Below are 9946 nucleotides of genomic sequence, written 5' to 3' on the forward strand. Positions count from 1 at the left end.
AAGCCCAGCGTTTCTCATGATGTTCTCTGCATATAAGTTAGATAAGCAGGGTGACAATATATGGCCTTGATGTACTCCTTTCCCAATTTTGAACCAGTCCTTTGTTCCATGTCCAGTTCTAACTGTTGCTTCCTGACCCGCATCCAGATTTCTCAGGAGGCAGGTCAGGTGGTCTGGTAGTCCCATCTCTTTAAGAATTTTCCACAATTTGTTGTGGTCCACACAGTCAAAGGCTTTGGCATAGTTAACAAAGCCGAAGTAGATGTTTTTCTGGAACTCTTTTGCTTTTTGATGATCCAGCAGATGTTGGCAATTTGGTCTGTGCTTCCTCTGCCTTTTCTAAAACCAGCTTGAACATCTGGAAGTTCACGGTTCATGTATTGCTGAAGCCTGCCTTGGAGAATTTTGAGCGTTACTTTACTAGCGTGTGAGATGAGTGCAATTGTGCGGTAGTTTGAGCATTCTTTGGCATTGCCTTTCTTTGGGATTGGAATGAAAACGGACCTTTTCCAGTCCTGTGACCACTGCTGAGTTTTCCAAATTTGCTGGCATATTGAGTGCAGTGCTTTAACAGCATCATCCAAATAGCTCAGTTGGAATTCTATCACCTCCACTAGCTTTGTTCATAGTGTACATATGTTGATCCTAATCTCCCAGTTTGTCCCACCCTCCCTTTTCCCCTCTGTGTCCACATGTCCATTCTGTATGTCTGTGTCTCTATTCCTACCCTACAAATAGGTTCATCTGTGCCATTTTTCACTGCATCACTATTTACAACAGGAAAGACATGGGAACAACCTAATGTCCAATGACAGATGAATGGATAAAGAAGATGTGGTGCATATATACGATGGAATGTTCCTCAGCCACTTAAAGGAAAGAAATAGGGTTATTTGTAGAGACATGCGGAGAAGGCGATGGCCCCCCACTCCAGTACTCTTGCCTGGAAAATCCATGGACGGAGAAGCCTGGTGGGCTGCAGTCCACGGGGTCGCTAAGAGTCGGACACGACTGAGCGACTTCACTTTCACTTTTTACTTTCATGCGTTGGAGAAGGAAATGGCAACCCACTCCAGTGTTCTTGCCTGGAGAATCCCAGGGACGGGGGAACCTGGTGGGCTGCCGTCTATGGGGTCGCACAGAGTCGGACACAACTGAAACGACTTAGCAGCAGCAGCAGTAGAGACATGGACTTAGAATCTGCCATACAGAGTGAAGTAAGTCAGAAAGCGGAAAATAAATATTGTATTTCTTTTTTTATATATTTAAGATCTTGATCCATTTGATGTCTACATTTGCTTATACTCTGAGGTAGGAATTTGACTTCATCCTTTTTCACATGGGATAATAATTTTATCCAGCTCTACTTATTGAGTAGTCTCTCCTTTCCCCACTAGTCTTAAATACCACCTCTGACACACAGCAAAGTTTCATACCATCCCATTCTATTCCATTGGTCAGTTTGTCTGTCCTTGAGCCAGCACGACACAGCTTCACTACTATAGCTTCATGATAGGTTTTGTTGTCTACAGAGTAAGTTTCTCCTTGTTGATCTTCTTTTACAAGTATCCGTTCTCTTCACTCTGACAAAAAAGCCCCGAAACAACTCAAATGCCAATCAAAAGGCGAGTAGATGGATAAGCTCTGTTTTATTACCACAATGGAATGTGATTCAGAAGTTACAAAAACATGAACTACAGCCTCATGTAACAATATGGTTGGATCTTAGCAATATATGAAAAATAAATTCCAAACAATTACATGCACGATGAGACCCTTTTGACGCAGTTAAAAATGACTAGAATAAAAATGTACTTTGTAGAAATTCATAGAGATGAAATAAAGTGATATGAAAAGACAAGCAAATAAGCGAGAACACAGGATTCAGGATGAATTTCCTTGAGATGGAGAAAGGCAGGTGTCTCTCGGGGGTGGCTATATAGGTGCTGTTACATGATTTAAAATAACTAAATAAAGGAGAGACTTGCTTGAATAATGAGGATATGTTTACTTCTGAAGTTTGAAAGGTGAAATAAAATAAGATACAGAAATGGACTTTAAGAAGGTATGTTGAGTTCTAAATGTTCCAAGGCCAATGACTGTTGTTGCTGCACTTCAGTGTTATCTAAAAAGTTACCCAGAAACTGTCTGACAAAGATACTGTAAAGACTAGCAGACGAGTGTGATAAATATATATATACATTCGTGTCCAACTCTTTACGACCCCATGGACTGTAGCCTACCAGGCTCCTCTGTCCATGGGATTTTCCAGGCAACAGGAAAATAGGAGTGGATTGCCATTTCCTTCTCTAGAGGATCTTCCCAACCCAGGGATTGAACCCAGGTCTCCCACATTGTAGACAGACGCTTTACCGTCTGAGCCACCAGGGAAGTCCATATATATATATCTCTCTATATATAGATATATATAGATATACTGCTATTAATTCCATGCTCTTTTATTTAATCTGCATGAATTGAGTACTCTGTGGGTAATAAAGGGTTTTCTGCCCAGTATCTTTTCCTTCTTCAGCACCCCCTAACTTGTGTTTGGTGTCCCCACTGTGGAGTGGCAGGAGTTTGAGAGGAGTTGAATGTCGCCTCATTTGTGGGCAAACTGACTGAGCAGGGGGATCCCACCCTCCTGCCTCAGTTGTCTCTCATGGGTTAAGGGATGAGTACCTGACGTAAACTGGCCTGACCAGAGTGAAGTTAAAGACTTTCATTTGCTATTTAGAGAAATACATTCTCTCCCTAGACTTGAAGGCAATGGCACCCACTCCAGTACTCTTGCCTGGAAAATCCCATGGACAGAGGAGCCTGGTAGGCTGCAGTCCGTGGGGTCGCTAAGAGTCGGACACGACTGAGCGACTTCACTTTCACTCTTCACTTTCATGTATTGGAGAAGGAAATGGCAACCCACTCCAGTGTTCTTGCCTGGAGAATCCCAGGGACGGGGGAGCCTGGTGGGCTGCCGTCTATGGGGTCACACAGAGTCAGACATGACTGAAGCGACTTAGCAGCAGCAGCAGCAGCAGACTTGAACTGAGAAGTTTGTAGCCCAGCCTGTTGCTACTGGCTGTACTGAGAACAGAGATGACACCTCAGAAACCAGAGCTGAGGGGGTTCCAGGATACAGAGCCCGAGCCCTGATGGCACCACACGTGAAGCCTGAATGTATTTCCTCAGGAATTTTCCATTTCATGGAAAGGAAGAAAAATGTGGAAGGAAGAAAAATCCTTCCACCTTGTAAGTTGAATTGAACTGGGTTTTTGAATCCTGTAACAGGAAAACATTGAAACACCAATATGTTCAGTCTAGGCCTCCTCTCACTTGGCACTCCCCTTGTGGTCAGCTGGTAAAGAACCCGCCTGCAATGCGGGAGACCTGGGTTCGATCTTTGGGTCGGGAAGATCCCCTGGAGAAGGGAAAGGCTGCCCACTTTAGTATTCTGGCCTGGAAAATTTCATGGACTATATAGTCCATGAGGTTGCAGAGTTGGACACGACTCTTTCACTTTCACTTTCAGGCCGCCTCTCACTTGGCACTTCAGAGGGAAACAGAGATGAAACAGAGCGAGTAACCTGAGGTCCTTTGTACACTATACAGTCGGAGGGAAAATGTGATGAATACCACAAAAATATAAAAACACAGTTTTGAGTGGCTGATGGGACAAGCGATCAAGCAAGAGGCACTCCGCGAGGAAGTGGTGTTTGAGGTGAATTCTGGAGAAACAGGAGGCACAGGTTAACCTCTGTGACTGGTGGGGACTGGGCCCAGGGAATCCCCAAAGAGCAGAATGGCAGAAACAAAGATGCGGGTGCAAGCAGGGTCAGGATGGGTTTGGGGACTTTGATTTTGTTCACACTGACATACCAGGCACTTATATGGATTATCTCTTTCAAGTCTCACTACATAGACACTGATATTATTACTGATTTTTTTTTTTCCTGTAGAAATCCTGGGGCACAAAGAGGTCATATAACTCTCCCAAATTCAAGCAGCTAGCTAATGCAAAAGCCAAGCAGTCTGATTCCTACACCTAACGGTTATCCTATATTGCCTCCCCAAGTTCAATAACCAGCTAACTTGTCTCCACACACAGTGCTGAATGACTTCACTAGGTATCCAGTGGCAGGGCTATGAAGTCCAGGTAATGGCCCTTTCCTCAAGAAGAAATTCACTGGTAGTCCAGTGGTTAGGACTCCTCACTTCCACTGCTGAGGGCCCAGATTCTATCGCTGGTTAGGGAACTAAGATCCCACAAGCCATGGGGGGAAGCCAAAAAAAAAAGTCCCAGCTGAATTTGTCAAGGCAGAAGATAAACAGGAAAATGCCAGCCACATGTGATAAATACAGATTTCTATGAATAGTCCTCATCGTATGCCTTTCTCTGACTGGATTCAGAACCCTTTGGGCACACCCCACCTTTCCATCCTTTATTCTGGGAACAGCGCATGGAAGGTTATTGGGGACATTTGTCCTTGTTTCAGAGGCCCCAGGCCCTCAGCTCCTGTGACCACGTGTGGACTTCCCTACCAGGTGCTTCCTGACCAGGAAGATTTCTTCCTCAGCTTGCCCAGGCTGCTTGTGAATTATATAGGAAAGCTCCTTGCCTGGCAGCCTCCAGGGCAGGCACTGGCAGGGGCAGTACCTCTCTCTGAGCAGAATCTTGGCTCCATCATGAGATGAAAGGCAAGTAGAAAGAGAATGCTCTTGCATTACATCGTCAGCTCTCTCTTGGCTAAGGGGGCAAAATAAGATACCCTTATATTTTCACATGAAGTAATTGTGTTGCAAAGAAAGGAGAAAAACAAAGGCCATTTATACACACACTCATGGCACACAGGCTGCCCTCATAGCTCAGTTGGTAAAGAATCCGCCTGCAATGCAGGAGACCCTGGTTCCATTCCTGACTCAGGAAGATCTGCTGGAGAGGCGATAGGCTACCCACTCCAATTTTCTTGGGCTTTCCTTGTGGCTCAGCTGGTAAAGAATCCGCCTGCAGTGCATGAGACCTGGGCTTGATCCCTGGGTTGGGAAGATCCCCTGGAGAAGGGAAAGGCTACCCACTCCAGTATTCTGGCCTGGAGAATTTCATGGGGTCATAAAGAGTGGGACATGACTGAGCGACTTTCATTTTCGCTTTTCTTTCAAGGTAGATAATAAAGTCTGCCTGCTCACTCCAATTTTCTGCCCCTGTAAATATATGTTTTTCCTACAAACCAGTGGTTCTCAAACTTTACAACATCTGGTCAGGTGGTTAAAACAGATTTCTGGGCCCCATCCCTGGGGTTTCTCATTCTGAAAGTCTGGGACAGGGCCTGAGAAGTTCCCCTTCTAGTGTGTTCCCAGGTGAGGCTGTGTCTGTCAGATGGTTGGGAGCCACACTGAGAGAACACGTTACAGACCATGGCTCTATAACTGTGGCAAGTCCTTTGATCCCTTTACCTTGGAGCCTAATAAAAGAAGGCAGAGGAAAAGTCTGGACTGTGTTATCTGTAAAGTCTCTTCCAGAGTCAGATCCTTATGATGAGGACACAAAGTCATCATCTTACTGGGAGATTTGTGTCCCAAAGGTAATAAGCCAGTCGTGTACACCTCAGGAAACATTTTCCTATAAAAATAATGTGGGGAGGAGGCATCATTAAGTTTTCATCCATTCACATTCGCCCAGGAGAGAGACACACTTCTTTCCCAGGAGCATATCCTGAATTGGGCTCAAAGGGCAGTTAGAGCCTGAGAATCTGGGCCTCCTCCACTGCTTATTTGTTTGTTTTCCTAAAGTCTGAGTCAGGAATAAAGGACCACCCATCCTGATGTCCTTGTGCAAGGACAATGTCAACAATGAGTCTTGAAGGCCAAAGGAAGGAGCCCTGAGATCTTGGTTAACTGATGGCAGATCCAGGTTCAGGTTCCTTCTAATTCAGGCCCTGAAGTGGAGACTTTTTATGTGATTTGTTGTTGTCATTTTTGTCTTAATTAAATTGCAGACTTTCTTGGCATACGAGTCACAGCAGTCTGAGGACTTCTAATCTCATGCATTAGGCTAACCAAAGTTGCCCGTTGCCAACCAGGAAATAGTTTGATCTGATCTTGCAGCTAAGAAAGGAATTAGCATCTGGTGTGGAATATGACCCTGGCTGTTTGTACACTGGCTTTTTTATTCCTGGAAATACAGGCCAGGAGTGGCTTTATGATCATACCAGGTATAAACCTTGTCTGGTCAAGCTTGACTGGGCTATTCTACTTTTCTTTCTTTCCTGCTGGCAGGTGAGAACGTTTGACTTTTCCCAGCACATCTGAGGCATGCCTCTGATGGTATCTTGTTGTGATTTACTATTTAATTATAACTGTACTTATGTCTGCCTGGGCCTGTAAAGGTATTGGAGCTCTTTTCTTTTCATCTAACATAGGCAGTCATGGTTATGGATTCAGAGATTTTTTTTTTTAATGGTTAATGAATTATTAACCATAAAACCAAAGTAGTACCAAGCCAAGTCAACCTAAACAAGGATGCATGAATAAAGCAAAGAAAAAAGAGAAAGGAGAGTTGTTACCAAGGAAAATAAGGGCTAGAGGATTTCCCTGGTGGTCCAGTGGCTAGGACTCTGAGCTCCCAATGCAGGAAGTCCAGGTTCAATCCCTGGTCAGGGAACTAGATCCCAAATACTGCAAGTAAAATAGCCCACATGCCACAACTAGAGAACCCAAGTACTGCAACTAAGACCTGACTCAGTCAAATAAATATTTAAAAAAAAGAAAAGAAAAGAAAATGAGGGCTAAAGAAAATCTAAGTTGAGATGCTGATGCAACATTCTCCAGCTTGAGTCACAAACAGATTTTCAATTGATAATCAAGAGACCTCTTGAGGTATTTTTTAAGAGAGAAAGAAAGGATGCCTCCTGAAGAGCAGAACTCAAGTTAGCATATACATACATACAGACACGACTTAGCAACTAAACCACCATATAGATACATTTATGTGTGTATATTATACATGCGCGCTCAGTCACTCAGTCCTGTCCAGCTCTTTATGACTCCATGGCCTGTAGCCAGCCAAGCTCCCCTGTCCACAGAATTCTCCAGGCAAGAGTACTGGAGTGGGTTGCCATTCCCTTCTCCAAGGGATCTTCCCGACTCAGAGATTTAAAGTTTCTCCTGTGTTTCCAGCCTTGGCAGATGGATTCTTTACCATCACATCACCCATGGGATCACAAAGAGTGAGACACGACTTAGTAACTGAGCATACACACACATATATATTTTATATATATATAAACTTTATATGTGTTATATATTTATAATATATTATATATTAATATATATAATAAAGCATATATATATGTGTGTATATATATATATATATAAACTCAGGCCAAAAATGCCTTTGAGCTGCCATAATACAAACATAATCCAGGTAGCTGCAGGCACAATCCTGACACCAGACAGCCCATGATTGCAGAAGTGAAGCAGAAAGTCAGTTCTAGAGTTCAGCATCCCTGCAGGAGGATAAAAAGGAGCGTTCTGGTTTCAGTTTTGCTCAGGAAGCCAAGGGTTTGTTATGTTGGGATTTTCAGCACCATCAGCCTTATTTTAAAGTTTGTTTTCCCTGAAAATCTCAAGCGCTGTTGGAAAGTCACCTTTCAGCCACCAGCAGAGGAGTAGCCCTCGACCCTCTTCCCAGCCTGGGTAAATCTGAGGGGTGCTGTGAAATTTGGTATGAAATTTTGAGAGTCCCAGGGATCATCATCATCATTCCAACTATTTTAAACCCCTTCCATCTGAACATCTCAAAGACCTATGTACACATTAATTAGTCTCAGAACACTGCTTGGAAGTAAACAGATATTAGATTTCTATTGCCTCTTACTGATAAGTCTTCTGCATCTGCAGATTTCAGGTTCCATCCCATTATTTACTTTGGAAAAAAAGGAAATTCCTCCTCCATTTTGTAGGGTAAATGACCTTGCCTATAGTTCTAGGCTGAAGTCTGTGGCCTGTACAAAGAAGTTCTGTATAAAGCATGGCCTCTGCCCTTGCAAAGTTGGTACTATATTGAAGAGACAAGATTCAAGTATATAACAAATAATAATATAAGAATTATTACAAGGCAGGATTTGATTAGTTTAAAACGAGAGGTTTTCAGCAGGAGACGTCACCGTGGATGCTGGTAGCCCAGGAGAGCTTCATGGAAGAGGAGGTACTTGGACTGGACGCAGTGTGTGAGTCTGTGTGTGTTAAGTGCACAAGCACATTCCAGGAGGGGATGATGGCATGGGCAAAGGGGACTGAGGTAGGAATTTGACTAACTTGTTTAGAAGTCAGGTAGCCTGATATTGTTGGAGTTGGGAGAAGAGTGAATGATAAGATTGGGAAGCTGAGTAGATTAAGATCAAATAGTGAAAAATCTTAATACTAAAGTCTTAAGATTTGACTCTCAGCATATTCTAGAATCAATTAAATAGGCTCAGAAGCTGGCCAAAGTGAACAGTTAAAGCTCATACTTGACATTAAATAAAAAAGGAATGGAATTGGTGACAGGGTAGTTTATTTCTATTTATTTTCCATTATTGGAGTATAATTGCTTTACAATGTTGTGTTTCTGTTGTACAATGGAGTGAATCAGCAATATATACATTTATCCCCTTCCTCTGGAACCTCCCCGCCACCTCCCCATCCCGCTGCTCCAGGTCATCACAGAGCACCAAGCTGAGCTCCCTGTGTTGTGTAGCAACTTCCCACTAGCTGTCTACTTTACAAGTGGTAGTGTCATTTATGTCAACCCTATTCGCCCAATTCATCCCACCCATCCCTTCTTCCTTGGCCCACCGTGTCCGCACATCCATTCTACATCTGCATCTCTGTTCCTGCCCTGCAAATAGGTCTATCTGTACTATTTTTCTCAATTCCATATATATGTGTTAATATACGATATTTGTTTTTCTCTTTCTGACTTACTTCACTCTATATAACAGACTCCAGGTCCATCTACATCACTACTTAAACAGGGTGATTTAGGAGAGACAGTTTAGCTAGAGTGGTGTTTCTCAAAGTGTGGTCCATGGACCAGCAACATCAGGGTCAAATGGGAACTTGTTTGAATGCAAATTCTTGGGCCCCTGCAAAGACCTATTGAATCAGAAACTCTGGAGTCCGGGGGGTGGGGGTGGGGGGACTCAGCAATGTGAGCCATATCCAGTCTTCCAGGGAACTCTAATGCATCCTCAAGTTTGAGAACTAGTAAGCTAGAAAGAATCCTTTAACAGGTAGTCTCAAATATGGCAGAACTCTCTCATCTAATCATGCTCTGCATATGCAAAAAATAAACCGCTAAACCAAATATTTTAATGTTCTTTAAAACAACTTTTTATTATGTAAAGCTTCTAACACACAAAAGTGGACAGAGTAGAACAGTAAACTTTCATATTTCTATCGCTCAGATTTAACAATTAGCAAGATTTGGCTGCACTATCCCTTCTCACTTTTTCTCTGAATTTTTATTTTTTTAACCCTAGAAGTTATTTCAACTCACTCATACATATTTAAGCCTCTCTTAAAATATATATATATGCTCTCACATGACCATGATGTCAATATCACACCTTACAGAAAGGACAGTACTTCCTTGGTTTCTCCTGATACCCAGACTATAATCAGATTTCTCTGGTTGTTGAAGTAGAGTCTATTTAATTTTGTTGTAACTGGCTATCTTCTATGTTATGCTACCCACACACCACAATAAACTTTAGAGGGATACTGACTCAGAGGGAAAATATTTTAGACATCTTTTCTTTTTAAAATATCTCTAAGAATACATATTTATTTTAGGTTTAGATTTTTATATTTGAGGGAAGTTTCTTATTATCTGTGGAGTGGGTATTATTACAGTACGTGTGTAATGACTTTCCATTTTGGATGCTATGATGTAATTCTAACTAGAGTC

This window comes from Capra hircus, chromosome 16 (genome assembly GCF_001704415.2).
Source record: "Capra hircus breed San Clemente chromosome 16, ASM170441v1, whole genome shotgun sequence".
In the NCBI taxonomy this organism is placed as follows: Eukaryota; Metazoa; Chordata; class Mammalia; order Artiodactyla; family Bovidae; genus Capra; species Capra hircus.